The following is a 19,816-nucleotide window of genomic DNA, read 5'->3' as shown; positions in this document are numbered from 1 at the left end:
GATATTTTTTACAGCAAGTACTCCTTTTTCAACCACACACATGCAAAATCACAGGTCTGCTTCTTCTTACCCCCACCTTCCTGAATCTGTAAATTAGGAATGAACTGCCTCAGGGATGTGCTATCTCTAGCTTGGTTTCCACGTGAGGGTTTTGCTTGGGAGGGAAACATGCCTAGTATTTAGATAGGTAAGAAACTGTATTAATCCAGTTTTATCCTGGTGTTTTATGGTGGTATTTTTTTTTTAAGCTTTAAATTTATTTTCACAGGAACTTTTTGTCCCGTGAATTTATTTTTGAGAAAGTAAAATAAGAGAAGTTTCAAAACCCAATAAAATAAATTGTTCTTTAGTCGTATCTAATTCAGTGACCCAGTTTTGGGGTTTTCTTGGCAGAGATACTAGAATGATTTGCCATTTCTTTTTCCAGTTCATTTTATAGATGAGGAAATTGAGGCAAAAGGGGTTAAGTGACTTGTCCAGGGTCACAAAGGTAGGACATATATGAGACTGGATTTGAACTCAAGGACAATGTTTCTGACTCCAGCTTAGCACTCTATCTGCTGCCCACTAAAATAAATTACAATAATGGAATTGCAGATTGAGATTTTAAAAATTACAGAATACAACATTCTGTAGAAACAGAGAAAATAAATTCTTTAATAAAAAAAGAAAATTGTGAAAAGAAAAAAGTAGTAGATAAACATGAATTATTAGCCCCATTTTACAGATGGGAAAACATACAAAAAGGTTAAATTACTTCCTTAAAGTTAGTATTGTAATTTGGAGCCAGGATTTTATGATGTCTGGTTTTATGCTCTATCACAACACAAAATTTCCTCAATTGACCTTGTAATTTTTCTAAGAGATCATATTGATTTGGACTATGAGCTTCCTCTTTTCCTTTGTCAGGAAGAAGCCCAACCTATTATTCTCAGGCATAACCAAGTTCCAGATCATCCTGTTTGTGTAGAGTGATTTGTAAGATGGAACTCTTTATCAATCTCCATTATCTATCCTTCAAACTTCTGGACATCTTTAAACAAACTGAGTTATTGATTAGCATATCTTTTAGACAAGTCTAGGACCTAGTCTGCCAGGTACATTCCATCTGGCGCCTCTTTGATCCCTCCCTCTTGAGCTCCCTGGCACTTCCCTCCTTCCCTGAGAAATCTCTAAGGTGGTATTTCCCCTATAAAAGATGAGCTTATGAGTAAGATCTTTGATAAGTCCTTTTCAGGATTAAACCTGCTATGAAGTGCTCTCTCTCATTCTCTCCTTCAAAGAGTCTTTCCCTTAATGATGTCTTTCTCTTTACTGGTTAACTGGTCATTCTGCTAAATTCTTCTATGGATCTAATCTGCCAGTCAATGGTATACTCCGGCTTCATGGCATATTCTTTTAATGGGATTTTCCAGACTACTTTCCTTGGTAACCTTATTGCTCTCCCAATTCTATTTCATAATGGCCACTTGGGTGCCTATTTTACCTCTTTATTTTGTCTATAAAGGCTTCTCCTAAATAATCCTACCTTTTAGCAAAGACTATGGGCATTGTGAATTGGTCACATGTTTGCTACCCCAATCTCATCAAGATAATTTATTCCAATGATAATAAATAAAGTGAGGATAGGGAGCATGAGGTTTCTTAACATCTTCTTCCAAGCTCTTTAATTTATAGGAAGATTAAACATCAGTGCCTAGTTCAGAGTCAAAAAAGGGAAACAAGTCTAGAGCCCTCCATTTCCTGCTTTTCCATGTACCTACCACTCTACCTGGGCTAGGTGGCTCCAGTGTGTTGGGCCAGGAAGATTTGAGTTCAAATCTGAACTCAAGCACTTATTAGCTGTGTCCTTAACCCTGTTTGTTTTAGTTTCCTCATATGTAAAAATGAGTTAGAGAAGGAAATGGCAAACTACTCCAGTACGCTTGCCAAGAAAACCCCAAATGGTGTCACCAAGAGTCAGACATAACTGTAACGAATGAACAACATTACTCTACCCAGTAGAAAGTTTTGTTTCCACTGGTCAATTATGAGACATTTCCTCCCTTAGTGAGTTATTGATATCAAACTGGCATTGCAAAAAAAAAAAAAAAAAAAAAAAAGGAAAGGGGGTGAATTGGAGGCATGGAGCAGTAAAGTAAGAAAGTAAGCAGTGAAACATTTCTCTGTATTTCTTTCCCTTCAAGAAGTTCACTATTTTCTGTTCAGCTCCAATTTTATCTATTTTAAAGTATGGAATGTAGTAGACAACAAGGTTTACATCACCCGGGTTTTCATAATTTCCTCATCTTCTGTTCCTGAAGTGTTTTTGCATAAGAGAAACTTCCTGTCTATATTTTTGGCGCATAATTCACCCTGGTTGCTTAACTATTTGTATCCATGGTAGACTGACTCATGCTGCTTTTCGGATACCACTGACAGCAGTAATGACTGGTGTGTAGAATTAGATCAGAATGGAAATTCCAAAAACTTTCATGGAGCATGGCATGGAATACAGAGTGGGAAAGCAACCATGAATAAACTGACCCAACCCCATTAGGTTGTATGGCTAGCTGCTCTTAACTAAATTGTTCTTAGAGGGCAGGGTGCAAGGGAATTGAGTCCCTGAATTTATATTCTGCTTCTGATGCTGATCACCCATGTGATTTTGGGCAACCCACTGGCCTTCATATCCCTTGAAAAATGAGGGGGTTGGACTAGATGGCTACCAGAAGTCCTTTCCAAACTTTTGTTCCTGTGGTCTACGAAAGAGCTGCCTGGTTTACCTTCCAGGGCCATTCTGAGGATCAAGTGAAAAAGGGAAGTGATTGTAAACTGGAAGGTGCTATGCAAATTTAAGGTAGTACTCTTTTTTTTTTTTTTTTGTCTTCAGGTTCCACTAACTTTTCATGACTGTTCAAAGACTAGTTGGAGAAGAAGGGCATGGATCAAAGAGCTCTTTGTAAGGAGGAACTGAAACAAAAGAAGATAGGGCTGGAGGGAGAAGATAAAGGAAGAAGAAAGTTCTTCTTGAGAAAACCTCTGAGAACTGCGTAATATACATCTTTATGCTTTTGCTGTCTTGCTGACAAAGTTGAGATGCACTTCTGACTCAGAAGCACTTACTGTGGCCGAGGCAACCATGGTGAAGAAAGGCACTGTGGCCAAGGCATGGTGAAACAGCTGACTCATGATTCTGCTCCTTTGATGCAATTATTATCTCATCTGGAATTAGGTGGGGTGGTGGTTGGATATGAAATACACATTTGGGAGCAGGTTTGATGAAGTTTATTAAAATATATAAGCCAGAGTATTTTTTCCAAATTCTGTAGCTAGGGTTATAAGGGCAAAGTTGGCAATTCCCCTTAAGTGAATAAATTCCCATTAATTTAATAAAAATAATTTGTCCATTATAAATTAATTAGTAGATTTATATAATAATATTTATTAGAGCAAGTCATAACAACAATAATAATGGCTAACATTTATTTAATATTTATGTGCTAGGTAGAGAGCTATGAGCTATTCAATTATTATCTCATTTGATCCTCACAACAACCCTAGGAAGTAGGTACTTTTATTATCCTCATTTTATAGATAATAATAAGAAAAAGAATAACTTAGAGTTATATAGCATTTGCTATGTGCCAGGCCCTGAGTTAAGCATTATACAATTATTATCTTATTTGAATCCTCACAATGACCATAAAATAGATAAGGTTATTTTTCTCTAGTCCAATAATATTTTAACAAATAATAACATTAAATAAACAATTTGTTAAACCACTTAAAAATATTAAGGAGAAATACTGCCACAAAGATTTCACAAGCACTTCTGGTAATCCCTCCTGCCATCCTTTCCTAGCCATTGTATCTTTGAGAACTTGATTCAATTCTATCTCCTGGACTCTTCACTGACCATTTCCTTCTGTTACCCTTCTTAACATTCCTCTATTAAATTCAGGATAGATTATTTTTAACCAGCTTACATTTTGTTTGTGTTATTCTCAAGGGGCTCGATATAATTGAGCTAGTTTTGTCCCCCAAAATAGATTGTAAACTCCCCAAGAATATGAATCAAATCTTATCTTTTCTGTCCCTATTCTACTCCTTGCCTAGTTATTGATATGGCAGCTTGGATCCCCCTTTGGGTCCCCCTGAATTTAAATCTTTTCTCAAAAACTCCTTACCTGTATTGACCCTGGACACATCACTTAATTTCAGATTGTCTTAGTTTCCTCATCTTTAAAATGAAGGCACTGGGATCCAAGATAATTCCAAAGGAATAATGATGAAGCATATTATCTGTCTCTAGAGAAAGAAATGATATTGATTGAATGCACACTAAAGCACACTATTTTTCATTTTCTTTTGTTTTTTTTTTCTCTCTTTGATTCAAGTCTTATATAAAATGACTAATATGGAACTGTTTTACATAATTATATATGCATAGCCTATATTTGATTGCTTAGTTTCAGGGAAGGAGGAGGGGAGGGGAGGTAGGGAGGAATAGAATTTGGAACTTAAAACTTTAAATAAGAATATTTTTAAGGGGCAGCTAGATGGCATAGTGGATAGAGCACCAGCCCTGAAGTCAGTTCAAATCTGACCTCAGATACTTAACACTTCCTAGCTGTGTGACTTTGGGCAAGTCACTTTACCCCAATTGCCTCATGCAAAAAAATTAATTAGCGCACTGGACTTGATAGCCTCTCAGTTCTTTTCTAGCTCTAAATCTGTGATTTCTTTAACCTATTCCAGCTACTAGTGTCATTTATTTCCAAGCTATACCAACCAAATGCTCTCTGAGTCAAAGTCTGAGTGTGAATATGAAATAAAAGCACATAGGGAATATATGTGAAGGAGCCAAGACTTCCGTATACTGAGCTAATTAGTTAAGATTGCTCATTGCACCACCAGTCAAAAATGACTTTGCTGATAGAATCTTCTATTAAATGACACATCCAGATGTTTCTATTGCACAGTAGCTATTTGTCACATGCTTCCTGAACAGGTTTCCAGGTAACCTTAATGGCTGTGCTTCTGGGGAAGGAGGAGTAGAAAATAGCTCACCTCTTCAGTAAGTGGTTTTAAAAATATAACAGCATTTAAAAGCTTTTAAAGGACAATGTTGTCCTTCTTGCTATCCAGATTGGGCCATGTTTGCTTTGCGATAGTAGCCCACGTGATGCTTGTGGCAAGGCAATTTCTGATTACAGCAGAATATGGATTTAAAAGGACTAACCTTAGTTGGAAGATTGATTTTTTTTCCCCCTCCTTCTTCAGGGCTTTTCATAAAGGAATAAGAAGAGGAAGGAATTATTTTGTGAAGAAGCAGGTCAGTGAGGTTATTATTTCTACCTCAGCCATCCATTCCCAAGTAAAGCTAAACAATTCCATGACTAACCGGAGATCTCAAACCACAGAATTGAGCAACTCATGTCTGAACTCCTAAGGCAACATAGGTTTCAGTGGGTGAAGTTTGAGCTATAACAGGCTCTAACATCCCAGAAGGGTACAAGGCCAGCTCCAAAAAGATCTTAAGAGCCATTGTTAGATTTTTCAGTGAGAATTTACACCTCAGCAATTTGGCAAAAGGCTTAAAAAAAAAAAAAAAAAAAAAATCAGCCCTTGATTTAATGTTTATTGATTACCTAGATTTAAGAAGATGATGGAGAAAATGTTAATAATGAAAATTAAACTTAAAAGATTTGTTGGACTTTTTAGAGAGCAGATTAAGCATATAACAACAAATTTTTGTTCTTCACCACCCTTCCCTACCAATCCCTTGACCCTGAAATATATAAGGACAGTTTTCAAGGACTTCCTCCAGAGTTCCCTTCCTCTTAGCCTCAATCTAGATCTGATGAACAGTTCTATAAGACTTGACAAGACTAAATAGATAATATGGATACAGTTGAGCTGAACTGAATAAGGGGAAATCTGTAGGGAATTTTCCTTCTTGATCAGTCAGATTTCAGGGTTTTCTTCCTCCAGAGAATTAAATAAGAATTTTTGATGACAACAATCATAAACCTTGTGATTTATTCCCTTCAGTTGTAAGGTGAGAATGAGGAGGAAGAGTAAAAGCTTAATATAGAGGATTGATGTCATGGAAGGGCCACAGAATTTATTATGAGAAGACCCAGATCTGAATCCCATTTCTGCCAATTACTAAATTTCAGTAGATCATTTAACTTCGTTAATGAAAAGTGAAATTGGTCTCACTGATCTCTGAGTTTTCTTGCAGCTCTAGGGCCATTATCTTGTATTGTTCCTTCATCATTACAGTGGTACTACCTAACTCACTGGGCAGATAGAGTGCAGTGAATATAATACCGGTAGTCAAGAAGACCTGATTCAATTTCAAGCCTTGGACACTTATTGACCCTGGTAAGTCACTTAACCCCATTTTACCTCAGTTTCCTCATCTGTAAAATGAGCTGGAGAAGGAATGACAAACCATTCCAGTGTCTTTACCAAGAAAACCTCAAATAAAGGATTGAACACAACTGAAATGTCTAAGTAATAACTTAACTCAACAGACTTGTAGTGAAGAGAGTGCTGTAAACCTTACATGTCCTTACTTTAGCACACATATATTAAAGAGAGGAGACCACTATTGCAATATCAGCTATGGGACAGTATGTTGACTTATTCTTTTTAACTTTGAAGATTATGATTTTGTTAAAGGAATTCCTAAATTATGTTGGGGTTTTGTTGTTGTTGTTTTGATTAAGGGAATTCTTTATTGTAAACTAAACTGTAATATTTCCTACATTTTCTTTTCTATTTTCTTTACAAGTATACTTTATGAACCAGATTGTGCAAAGTTATGTACAAATCCATTAATTTTTTAGCTGAATGGAGTACTTTGCAACAAGAATTCCATTGTGACTTAAAAAATAAATACCACTGAATACTACCTAATATATGTTTTGAGTATGTTTTGTAATAATAATAATCTTATTATATGTTGACAGTGTTATTTGTACCATATTCCTAACAGCATAATAATTGTGAGGAAAACACTGTAACCTGGAAAATATTTCACAAAACTGACCCTTGAAAGACCTAGAGGATGAAACACTCTACAATTTCCCTCCGTTGATTGTTACAAACAAAAGAAAAAAAATGGGGTAATAAGGAAAAGGTACTTTGGGCTAGGAATGCATTATTCAAAAATTAGAAGTCTATACCACCTGAAAATAGAACAGTTTACTGTTGATCAACATGTGTTGATATCTATGATAATAGTAGTAACTCCCATATCACATTTCATCATTTATAAAAGAGTTAGAGTCTCATGGAAATACTATTAGCTGTTAAATCACTAACTCTTTTTTATTAGGCACCTAAGACATGGTACTCTCTTAGAGAGGAATGATCTAGGCAGTTGACACTTAGTACCAATTCAGTATATGTCTGCCATTTGTATGAATAGACATTTTCTTCTGCTTCTCTACACTGGTGCAGAAGGTAAAGATGGGGGTAAATAGGGGATCACTGATTTCCCTGCCTCCTATGTGCCAAATACTCTACCAAGTAATAATCCACAATGATTGTTTTTGAGAGGCAACTGTGGTTAAGTGACTTGCCTAGGGTCACTCAACTAGTAAGTATTAAGAGTCTGAGAGCAGATTTGAACTCAGTACCTCCTGACTCCAGAGCCAGTGCTCTGTCCACTGTGCCATCTAACTGCCCCATCTAATTGTAAAAATTGAAAATAATGAATGACTTCATTTGTACAATATGCATATAGATGGAACAGATACATTTACATAGGCATCCATCAATTCACTCAAAATCAAGAGAAATATAAAAGTCATAAAAAGCAAAAGAATTCCTCAATTGAAATAAAGTACAAGACAATATGCTTTCATAAAGTTCAATCTCAAATGACTAGATACCCATCCCTCTTTAAGAGGAAATCAAGGTGGTATGTAGCTACAAAGGACATCAGAAGCAGAAGAGGGATAGAAAAAGGCCAAATTTTCTGAGCCTTTTTACCCAATGAACCATATCTCTCATAGCTTGCTAAGTGAAATGAGCAGAACCAGGAATCATTATACCCTTCAACAACAATACTATATGATGATCAATTTTGATGGACTAGGCCCTCTTCAACAATGAGAGAATCCAAATCAGTTCCAACTGATCAGTGATGAACAGAACTAGCTACACCCAGCGAAAGAACCCTGGGAAATGAGTGTGGACCACAACATAGCATTTACACTCTTTTTGCTATTATTTGAATTTTTGTTTTTCTTCCCAGGTTATTTTTACCTTCTTTCTAAATCCAATTTTTCTTGTGCAGCAAAATAACTGTATAAATATGTATACATATATTGTATTTAACATATACTTTAACATATTTAACACGTATGGGACTACCTGCTATCTAGGGGAAGGAGTAGAGGGAAGGAGGGGAAAAGTTGGAACAGAAGTTTTTGCAAGGGTCAATGCTGAAAAATTACCCATGCATGTTTTGTCAATAAAAAAGCTATAATTTAAAAATTAACAAAAAATAAAATATAGCCAATCTAAGTAAAAAAAAAAAAAAATCATAGTTTAATACATTTTTGTTGAATTGAGCTGGATGGTAAAACAAAAATAAAATCAAATATCACACAAGCTCCACATTATGCAAGAGTGTTTTGATGGGAACTATGCAAAGGAGAAGTAGTGACATGATTCTGCTGGATTCTTGTGGACTATCCTCACCTGCATGAGGCCTAGGGCTGATCTAAATCTTAATGATGGTTGTGGGGGCCAGATTGCAGCTAAGTCTACAGAGCACCTGGTGCATCCAGTTACCAAAAAGAGGTGGGGCTATATACTCAATATAGAAGGCTCTCCAAAAGGACTATGGAGTGGGTGGACTTCAGAATGTACCAAACATTCATTTTCAGGGCCTGGATAATGGATGTATTTAGTTTAAGATTTGCATATACTGACCTTCGGACCATGAGCCTGTAGGCAGACAGACAACTCTAAACGAGGGACTCATGCTTCAGAAATCCAATCAACTATATTATAGAGCTTCTTAAAAGTAGGAGCTTGGGTAGGTCAACTAAACTGATATACCTTTTCCCTTACCCTCCCCCAGCACAAGAGGTCAATAATCCTAGGACCTTATCAGAGCAGGAGGGCAAAGGAATTTCGAAGGCCACATGGAACACACCCAGCTTTGGCCCTAGAGATTCAAATCTAGATTGGGAAACTTGCACAGCAAGCTTTGGAGTGTATAGGGCTTAAAATTAGCCAGAGTTCTTAATCCCTTACTTTTATGAACTCTAAATTTATTCAAACAATTTAGAAACAGAATTTTCTTTTAATGGTATTGTAATTACAAATGCAGGGAGGGAAAAGAAAGAAAACCCTCAAGCAGGAACTCAAAAGCTCTGTTCTCAAATACTGACCACTACTTTTTGGATGTTGTTAACCCCAGTATACATTTTTTCTATTCCCATTCTATTCCTCTTTTGCTTGTAATATCCAAATGTCAGTTTAGAGAGTATTTCATCTTCCAGGTCTTTAATCAGTCAATTTTAGATAGCACTTTTCTTTCAAAGCTTTGAAGTCAGGTCTTCCTGAATCTAAGCCCAAATTCTATCAAAGGTGACATCGAACTGCCCCAGAGTTCAAATTTGACCCCAGACACTTACAAATTGTGACCCTGAGCAAGTCACTTTACCTCAGTTTCCTTAACTATAAAATGATAATAATAGGCTTGTTGTGAAGATCAAATGACATAAAAAAAAAAAAAAAAAAGTGAAAGCACTTGATCAAAAGATGATTTGGGGGAAAAAAATCTCAGCCTATATTTAAATCACTGCTAACAGATGTTCACTTGACATGCTTTCTTTCTATTCCTATCAATTTTACATATTCTTTTCCTTCTATTTATGTCAAGGTTTATGTTTGGATTTTATGAATTTAAGATGATTCTGTCACCACTGACTCATGAGTGACTCAGCAGTCGAAATTATGAATCAGCTGAAACTCAGCACTTCCAGGTTGGTATAATACATGTGCAAAATAAAACTGGATAGTTATAAGTGCTATGGGACTCCAACTTATGGAATTACCTCCTGTAATTCAATTTTCTATTTAGTTCTGGGCAAAACATCTTTGGAGGAACATTCATAAATTGGGTCTCCTCCAAAGGATGTCATCCAGAGTAGCAAAGAAGCCAGAGATCACGCCAAAGCGAATTGGATTGAAGAAACCTGGGAGATTTGGTTGTAGCAAAAGAAGAATTAAAGGAGATATATAGTTGTCTTCAGGCATTTGAAGAGTTGTCACCTGTAAAAGGACTGCATTGTTCTGCTTGACTCCAGAGAGCTATACAAATGTGGAACCAACTGCCTTTTTTGGTAATGAGTTCCTCATCTTGGCAGGTGTTCAAGCAGAAGCTGGAGGAGCACCTCTCAGGGATGTGGTAGATGTGATTTCTGCTCAGGTAGAAGTTGAATAGATTAACTTTGAAATCTCTTTTGATCTGAGATTCTTTCAACCATCTTTCAAGGCAAAAGAGGAGGAGTAAAAGATGTAAAAGAGGAGGAGATACAAAGATAAGGCAATCGTGGTTCCAGCCCAGAAGGATCTTACAATTTAGTATAACCTACAAGATACTCAATTTTTTGTCTTCAGTAGACTAAACTGACCTCCAGTTCAAGACAGTAAATATTTCAGCTGTAGCTCACAGAGCAAATAACCCAAAAAATGATGGCTCATAAGAACCATAAGTATTTATGGAAGTGGTGACAGAGGGCATTTTTGAATCTAAAGGCCTGTAATTATCCTAGAAAACAGGAATAATCATAACCTCAGCAAGCATTTGGAAGGCAGAATAAAGGAAGACAGTGAATGATTTGAGCCTATGGTTTAAACAATACCTTACCTTGCTTTTTCAAAGATCTGGCTGACAATAGATACTTTCCACCCTCTCATTGAAGTTCCCCGGCCTGGAAGGCTTGAACACCTGCTAGAAGCCTAGGTCAAAAGCAAATTCCTTAAGCTCTGGTCATTATCAGCTGTCATGTTTCTATTGTGATTGGCATATTTACAAACCAGCAATTCAAGTCTAACTATTAACCCTCTAGAGTCCTCTTGGATAGTAGCCCAAAATAGTCATACAAGCCAAGTAAGTTAGTGTTACTTGTTTCCTTTCTGTAGCTACTTGTTAATTCTGACTTTCAGTTTTTACCACACCCACTGGATTTTAAATACTTTGGAAAAAAATCCAAGTTGAAAGGCAAGAAGTGGAGTTTGAATTCATTTGAGAATTACTCCATTCTTTTGCTTTGTGGTTGTGGTGAGATGTCATGTGAGATCAGAATCCAGGGTTAAACTGTGTGTCCAATGTGAGAAGAAAAATGGAGTAGTCTTGGACTATGACTCTTCCTAAGGGAAGACATTTGCAGAAAGTTCTTTCAGCTCAAAGTCTAGGATCCTCCTATGAAAGCAGAGCTGATGCTTGGAACCTGGTGAGATGAAGAAATAGTGAGCAGCTGACAAGAGCTGGACGAGACCAGAGAGTGAGAGAGATACGAAACTAGGGGAGAAGGGAAAAGTGGTTTGAGTCCAGATGAAGGCATTAAACAAGAGAAGTTAGGTGGCACAGTGGATAGAGGGGCTGGGTCTGAAGTCAGGAATTCCTGAGCTTAAAATATAGCCTCAGAAATTTCCTGGCTGAGTGACCTTAGGCACGTCATTTAATCTCTGCCACTGGAGAAGAAAATGTCATCTTTGTCAAGAGGTAATGAAGAGGTATCCTTAACTGAAACAGCTGAACAACAAAAGCATTAACACAGGCAGAAAAGGCTCTGTTTTTGAGCTTCTTCCCACTGGGGCCTGGCTAAGAGTAGTGGAACAAATGTTCTTCATCTCTACCTGTTAAATTCTTCTCTTCAAAACCTGCCTAAACTGCATTTTTTTCTTGAAGGCTTCCATGAGTTATCTTTCTCTTCAAAATTTCCAAGTACAATTTTTCTGGCTTTTCCCTATGTGTATTTGTGTAAGAATTCCATGGAGCATTCATAGAGTCGCCATTTCTAGTTCTGGGCACCTATATGGAAGCTTTGGAGGACTTGCTTATGACTCATTACACAAGGGCTTATATTTTGAAATAATTACAAGTCTTACTGGCTAGAAGATCTGATGACCTGGTGGAAATTTGGAAGGGAACAGCATATCCATTCACCTTTCCCTTCCCTTCTGGCTGCAAATCATGTCAAACTATTTGTAGATGTTTCCGAAAAAAGGTGTGGGAAGTTGAGTAGCCTACTTTTACTATTCACCCCAAAATCCATGCAGTTGAAAGCACATGGCATCTATAGCACATGTCCTTCCTAGGTAAGCCTGAGACTGGGTTGGGCTTCTTTGTATCTGTTCTTTCCTGATTTTGGTGAACCAATCACTAGATCATGATGGATAGCCCAAGCTTAGAGCTGACATTATGAATTGAAAAGGTTTGGAGGTCCTCCCTCTAGTTGGAGCTGAAAGGCAACAGGATAAGAGTACCTAGCAATTAATTGCTCCAGTGTTCTTGGAGAACTGCTCTGACAAGAGGCTTGGCTCAAGTTTATTTAACAAAGTGTCAAGGTAAAATGAGGATGCTTAATTAGTAATCCTGCAAGCTGCTTTATGTTCTGATGAAGATTAAGTATAAGATTAAGTAATAGGGGCAACTAAGTGGCAGCAGTGGTTAGAGCACTAGCCCTGAAGTCAGTAGGACCTGAGATCAAATATGGCCTCAGACACTTAACACTTCCTAGCTGTGTGACCCTGGGCAAGTCACTTAACCTCAATTGTCTCAGGAAAAAAAAAAAAAAAAGATTAAGTATTAGACCCTTAGCAGATTATGATAATAGTTATGTTAAGTCACTGAATTATCTTAAGGTTATTTTTGTCAAATGCACACATGAGTTCCTTGTGTTTAGCATTTCTTTTTGTGAATAAGAATAAACTACCTATCCCAGATCCCCTGATTCTTACTGTACCTTGAGTACTTCTTTACACCTTACCTCCAGTTTTGGGGGAGGAACCCTAGATCTGAGTGTCAAGGTAAAATGAGGATGCTTACTTAGTAATCCTGTACCTACTAAGATTTAAGTAGGATGCTTTCTACTGGATGCTGGAATTGCCAGTGGGGAGAAAGGATTAATGAGTTTTAAAATGTGAGGACAGGAAGTTTAACTCCTGTTAAAGACAGTCTCCCTCTGACCCAACTCCTTGCCTAGTTTCAAATCAAGGAGGAGGTGGTGCTTCAATTTCTTGATATGGCAATGATTCCTCCAAGTTAGATAAATATAATCCGCTTATACACATTAATTATGGAGTTATTTATCCCCTACACACATGTATAAATATAAATATATATAAACACACACACACACATATATATATATATATTCCCATATGTATTTATATATATATTCCTTGAGAGTATTGTTTATATTTTATTTAGTCTCTAAGCTAAACATAGTACCTTCAATAACAATTTAATACTCTTTGTTTGATACTTACCACATTTAAGGGGGTGATCAGTTAGTAAACATTTGTGATAAGGGTTGAGATCCCTTTAAGATTCCTTTCTGATTACCCAACCCCCATGGCTGACCTTTGATTCACAAATCCTGGTCAAAAAGCACCCTTCTGAATTCCAATGATATCCGGGCCCAGCCCCCACCAGATCTGAGCTGGCTTGGGTTTTCTCAGCCCCCACTATCTGCTCAGAGTTCCCCAACCCCCACAAACAGTTTCTTCCTTATCTGAAAGTCCGCCAGAAGCTTGGGACTCTACCCACAAGCCCCCTTTTAGGTATAAAAGAGCCAAACTGGAGCTCTCTCTTTGCAGGAGCCCTTCCCCCCCAAACATGGTATCCTTCTGGCCATGTAAGGGTTCCACTGCCTGCCCAGCGACCACCTTTGGCCCTGGCATCTTTCTACCTTCAACTTTACTTCCAAATCCCTACAATAAATCTTTTTATCAATCTAGGTTTTTGGGCCTGTAAATTCATTTACAGGGGACACTGTGCCATCATGGGACTATCTTACTATCTTTGCACCGACCAAAACGGGGTTCCCCCTTTCCTATCTCTCATCATTTGGACCCATATGGTCTGTTGAATTGAATGACACCATACATACCTTTCATCAAGTAGTGACCATATTCATAGGGACAATGAGGTGGATAAAGTATCAGGCCTGGATGCAGAAAGCCTCATCTTCCTGAGTTCAAATCTGGTCTCAGTTAGGAAATAACTGTGTGACCTTGGACAAGTCACTTAACCAGGCCTTTATCTCAATTCCTCATCTGTATAATGAGCTGGAGAAAGAAAAGACAGACCATTGCAGCATCTTTGTCAAGAAAATCTTAAGTGAAATCAGGAAGAATGGGACACAATTTAATAACAAAATGTTTTGACTTTTCATAATATTGCTCTCCTATTTTAGCATAAATTTAGGTTTTGGTTTCTATTCTTACAAAGTGCTTACAAAAATGTCTTCAATATGTAAATAACTTTTCTAATAAATGAAATCAGATAAGATAGATAAGAGCATCAATAAAAATTTGTCAAGGTATTAGTCAGCAAACATACATGCGGGTATTTGTACTTATGGCCAACTTCCAGAAACTTATAATAATATGTATATATATATATATATATATATGAAGATAAAGGAAGGGAACATTCAGGGTGTGTGTGTGTGTGTGTTTAAAACTTCTTATTATTTGTTTGGAGAATGATCAACACTGGAGGAAGTTAAGAAAGTAGCAGTGGCAAATTGTGCTTGTGTTTAATTCTCTATTACTGAATTTCTTTTAAAACATCATATACTTACAATTGAACACCACATTTTTGTTACACCAACAGCCAAAGGATGAAAGGGCTAAATGCTGGGATGTTCCTGGCTGTGACAAGTATCAGGTCATAATCAGAACTCCAAATGATTAAGAATAGAAAAGAAAATAATTCAAACTATAAGAGGATCATTATTTGGAGAATATAAAATTTGCTTTTTGCCTTGGAAAACAATTTCTTCACTGCAAAAAATAAATGGCATAAAGTTGACTTTAGTATTAAAGTTTCCTATTTTCATTGGTGTGGTTATGTATATTTTGCACTAATATACCTCAGACCCCTGGACCTTCATATACAAGACTCATGTCCTGGCAACGTTAGTTTTCTGGTAACAGCCTTTTCTGCACTTACCTGGCTAATAGACCCCTGGGTATCCTGCTTCCATTGCAGTTTGAAGTCTTTCGAGGTTGATGGTATTGGATTTGGAGTCGAGAAACCTCATCTTCCTGATTTCAACTCAGGTCTCATAGACCTACTAGCTGTGTGACTCTGGGTAAGTTACTTACCCTCTGTTTGCCTCAGTTCCTCATCTGCAAAATGAGTTGAATAAAGAAATGACAAACCACTCCAGTGTCTTTGCCAAGAAAACCCCAAATGGGAATTGTACACTCCCGAAATGATACAACAAGAAGAAGATTGGATTGAATTTGTACTCCTCTAGAGAATCCAAGGTCAACTCTGCACCAATATGAAGCTTTGGAAGAGGGCTTCAGCAGAGGAACATGGAGCTAAGTAAATGGAAAATTTTTGTAGTGAGAATTTTTTCCAGTTTGTCCCTGGGGATTGGATAACTGAAGGTGGAGAAATATGAAAGTTGGAAAGTCTTTGAGTAGAACTCATGACCTAACAACCATTTATCCTGGAAGGGCCAGCCTTGCCAGGGTTATCACTCAAGTGTTGATCTCTGGATCATTTCTGTTCTTGGCAATATTTATCATGCTGAGGGGCTAGAATGATGTTTTTCACTTTGGGAAAAGTTGTTTGAAACTGGTGAATGCAGTTCATTTCATTTTCCAATTTTCTTTTTCTTCTGGTTATTAAATTTCTTAGAAATATTCTGGCCTCATTTTGACTTTTAACTAGGTAGAAAATGAGCTTGGTGGGGGGCTGTCCTATACATGTTATCCCTTTACATCTGTTCTCTTTTCAGAGAAAAGCAGAATCCTCCAGTTTTATAGTTTCCTCTAAGCAATGTTTATTTTGTTTTCTTCACTTTTCTTCTTTATTATGAGTTTAATCACCAATGAACACAAATATTCCAATATACAACAAAATAATGTGAAATTATGAAACTGAAATTCTGTTAATTTACAATCTTTTTAAAAAGTATATATTAAATCTTATAGGTAGTAACAAAATTACCATGTGTTCTGTCCCCTTTTGAAATGGGTTCAATCTATCTCCACAGGAAAAACTAGGAGAGTAAGAATGCTTGTTGTTCTAACCTCATTAATATGTATACATACATAGTAAGATTCACAACTAATAATGCTGATCTATCTTTACATACTGTTTGTGTTCTCTGCATTATAAATTTTAAAAAATATTGATCCCTCCCTTTTTTTGTGCACTTCTATTATTTCCTACTAACTCACATTCCCACCTACCCACCACTCACCCCTATCCAGTAGAAGCCATTATTTATATAAAACAAATCAATACATTGGCAATATTCAAAAATGTTGCATGTACTATTCATGTTTGAAATTCCCAATTATTCTCAATTGCTTCAAAATTCAACCTCTGGAAACATCAAAATGAAGTTTGCTTGGAACTTCTTGCAATTTTTCAAAGAGGAGTGATAACTTTAAGGCTTGTCCTAACAAGGAAGAAACTTAGTCTTCCTTTCCTTCACTGAAACTGATGCCCTTCCACAGCTTCACTACAGACATGGAACATTTAGAGAAGGACAACTGTACATGAAGTTCTAGAAGCTCTAATAGGATTAAGATTGACCTTTAGCTGAGGAAGCGTGCAGTACAACTGGGAGATTCTGACCTATTTTCTCTGTACATGTATAATGTTGCACCTCTAAGGAAAACAGTGGCAGCTTCCCAAGCGAACACTGGGTCAGAGTCTAAATATCCTCAGAGAGCCTTCTTTCAATCATTAGTGGAATTCTCTCAACACATATTAGGATGATCCCTAAGACTTCCATTAAAAGGAAGTGGCTCCTTTTAAAGAACAGTGGGGTACAGTTTTAGAAATCTGTTTTAAAGATGGAAACATAAAAAGTGGTCATCAATGAAGAAACAATGGGGAAAGAACTTTAAAAGTATTTATTCTTATGTATGTTGAATAGTCTAAAAAGTAGATTTGGCTTTTTTCAGGAACAGTTCCAAAATCCTGAAGAGAAATATGTCTGAATGTGGAGTCAAAGAAACTGAGTTTACATCCTGACTTTGTTTTAAATGAGCTTTTGTATTATATACCTCCCTACCTCTCAGTTTCCTCAGCTAAAAGAAAAATCTTAGGGATGAAAATTGTAGCTTTTAATGTATAATGAATAAATAATTGTTAACTTTTAGCTAAAATTAAGTTCCTGGAGACCCACAACTGATCTTTAACATCTCTCTTGCCAATCCTTTCAATATATGTTGACAGATTTTGAGCTTGTTTTAACTTTTTCTTTGCTTATAGCAGCTAAGTGGCACAATGGATAGAGCTTTCAGTTTGGAGTCAGGAAGCCCCGAGTACAAATTTGGTCTCAGTTATTTACTACTATGTGACCCTGGACAAGTCACTTATTCCTGTTTCCCTGAGTTTACTTATCTGTAAAATGAGCTGGAGAATACTCTAGTATTTTTGCCAAGAAAACTCCAAAAAGGATCATGAAGAGTTGGCCATGACTGAAAATAACTCAACAACATGACATTTTTGTCAACTGAAGCATTATCTTCTGAAACAAATATTTGCACTTCCCCCCCCCCCCATTGACAGTTAATGGGACAAATTTATTTTCTTTTTGCAAAGCAATTGGAGTTAAGTGACTTGTCCAGGGTCACACAGCTAAAAAGTGTTAAATGCCTGAGGTCACATTTGAACTCCAGTCTTTCTGACTTCAGTGTCAATGCTCCATCCACTGTCATCTAGCTGCCTCATTATCTAATATTTTTTTTTAACACTGTTCCTCCTAACCCCACACAAAGTAGGCCAGTTTTCCCTTAAAAGGTATTGAAATTGTCCTTCAGATATGATTGGCTCAGGGGGATTAAGATTCAATCTATTGACATTCCTGATCACTTGATACAAAACAATTCAGACACTTCTTCCTGCGATTTCATTCTGTACACTAAGCAACATAAATAAGACTGGAAATTCAATTGAATCAGTGATTTATCTAGAGAATTGACTTGAGTATAATTTCCGCCATACAAAATTCATTTCTGCCATAGTTACTTGGTTTCTGATCAGATTCTTCTCTGGAAAATGTTTTTATACACTCTTTACCAGTAACATCATAAATAATTCTGCTCAAATCTGGCAAGTCAATAGGAATTTTTCAGGTCCAGAAGAGTTCCTTGTTAGCTTTTGTGGGCATATGCATATAACAGGGATTGGCTAGTAGGAGATCAATCAGTCATTGCCACTTAGCTGCCCCCAAAAAATAGAGTTTTAGGTGGGAAATAAATGATATTAGGGAAGTCAGGAGGTAGAGATGAGGAAAGAGAGAATGCCAGAAATGGAGGACAACTCCAGTAAAAATGTGGGAGTATGTTGTGCGAGGAAAAGTAAAAAGGCCAGTTTTACTGATTTCAGGGTATATGGGAGGAGGGGATAAGTTGTCAGAAGACTGGAAAAGGAGGAAAATCCAGGTTTGTGAAAGACCTTGAATGACAAGCACAGAATTTTATATTTCCTTTTGGAAGGGACAGAAAGCTATTGAAGTTTATTGAATGGGGAGCAACAGCCTTAGTTAATGTAGTTATAAATAAAACTTGGCAATGGATTGACTATAAGGATGAGAGAGTGAGAGTTAAAGATGGTACCTAGGTTGTAAGCCTAGGAAATTGTGAGGATTATGGTGTCCTCAATAGTGATAGGGAAGTTTGGAAAAGGGAAAGGTTTGGGGGAGAGATTAATTCAGTTTTGAACATATAAAGTTTAAATATCTACAGGACATTTAATTTGGGATATCTAATAGGAACTTTGAGAAATAAGACGAGATCATTGGAAAGGTTAGATATAGATAAATAGATCAGAGAATCATCAGTTTAGAAATAATCATTATGTCCATGGAATTGGTGAGATGACCAAGTGAAACTGTACAGAGGAAGAAGAGAAGAGGGGTTAAGACAGCCTTGTGGGACATCCAGTTAGCAGGTATAATGCAGATAAGGATTTAGCAAAGGGTACTGAGTAGGACAAGTCAGACAGGTAGAAGGAAAACAAGGATGGAGTAATGTCATGGGAATCTATTGGGAAGAGATGATTGAGAAAGAGATAGGTGAAGGTAATCTTTTCAAGCAGTTTAGCCAGAAAAGGAAGGAGAGATATGGGTTGATGTTGGTAAAAGTTGGGTAAATGGATCAAATGAAACTTTTTTTGAAGATGGAGGAAACATGTGCATGCTTGTAGGCAGTTGGGAAGCAGCCAGTTGAAAGGGAGAATTAGAGGCAAGTGAAAAATCAGGGCAATAGAGAGTGCAATGGAGAAGAAAGGATGGAATGAGATCCTTGTGCACGTAGATGGGTTTGTCTTGGCAAGCAGAAAGGTCACTTCAAGTGAGACAGGGGTGAAGGAGGAGAAAGTGGCAGAACAGATCTGGGTGATGTGAGATGAAAGAAAAAAAAGAGGCAGCTCTTGGCAAATGGCCTCTGTTTTTTCAATGAAATATGAGGCAAGATTTTCAGCTGAGAGGGTGGCTGGAGGTCAAGCAGATCTCTCCTCAGGATTGACTCCTCATTTGGACCAGCTGCTGTGGTCGTGTTAGACTCTGCTTTGGTGTCTAATTACAAGACCTAA

At 37.1% G+C, this 19,816-nt stretch overlaps 1 long non-coding RNA gene across 1 annotated transcript in view; it reads left to right on the top strand.

The window, feature by feature from the left end:
- The window catches only part of LOC141550921 (uncharacterized), a 34,294-nt gene extending 27,395 nt beyond the window's left edge, over window positions 1-6,899 (top strand). The window contains exon 4 of the long non-coding RNA XR_012484699.1: window positions 2,873-6,899. This is a non-coding gene — a long non-coding RNA (uncharacterized LOC141550921). The remainder of the gene's footprint in view (window positions 1-2,872) is intronic.
- Window positions 6,900-19,816: the final 12,917 nt, after the last annotated feature.

Source organism: Sminthopsis crassicaudata, chromosome 1 (assembly GCF_048593235.1).
Source record: "Sminthopsis crassicaudata isolate SCR6 chromosome 1, ASM4859323v1, whole genome shotgun sequence".
Taxonomy (NCBI): Eukaryota; Metazoa; Chordata; class Mammalia; order Dasyuromorphia; family Dasyuridae; genus Sminthopsis; species Sminthopsis crassicaudata.
Note: the sequence above shows the minus strand (reverse complement) of the source record. Positions and strands in the feature narration are given on the sequence as shown.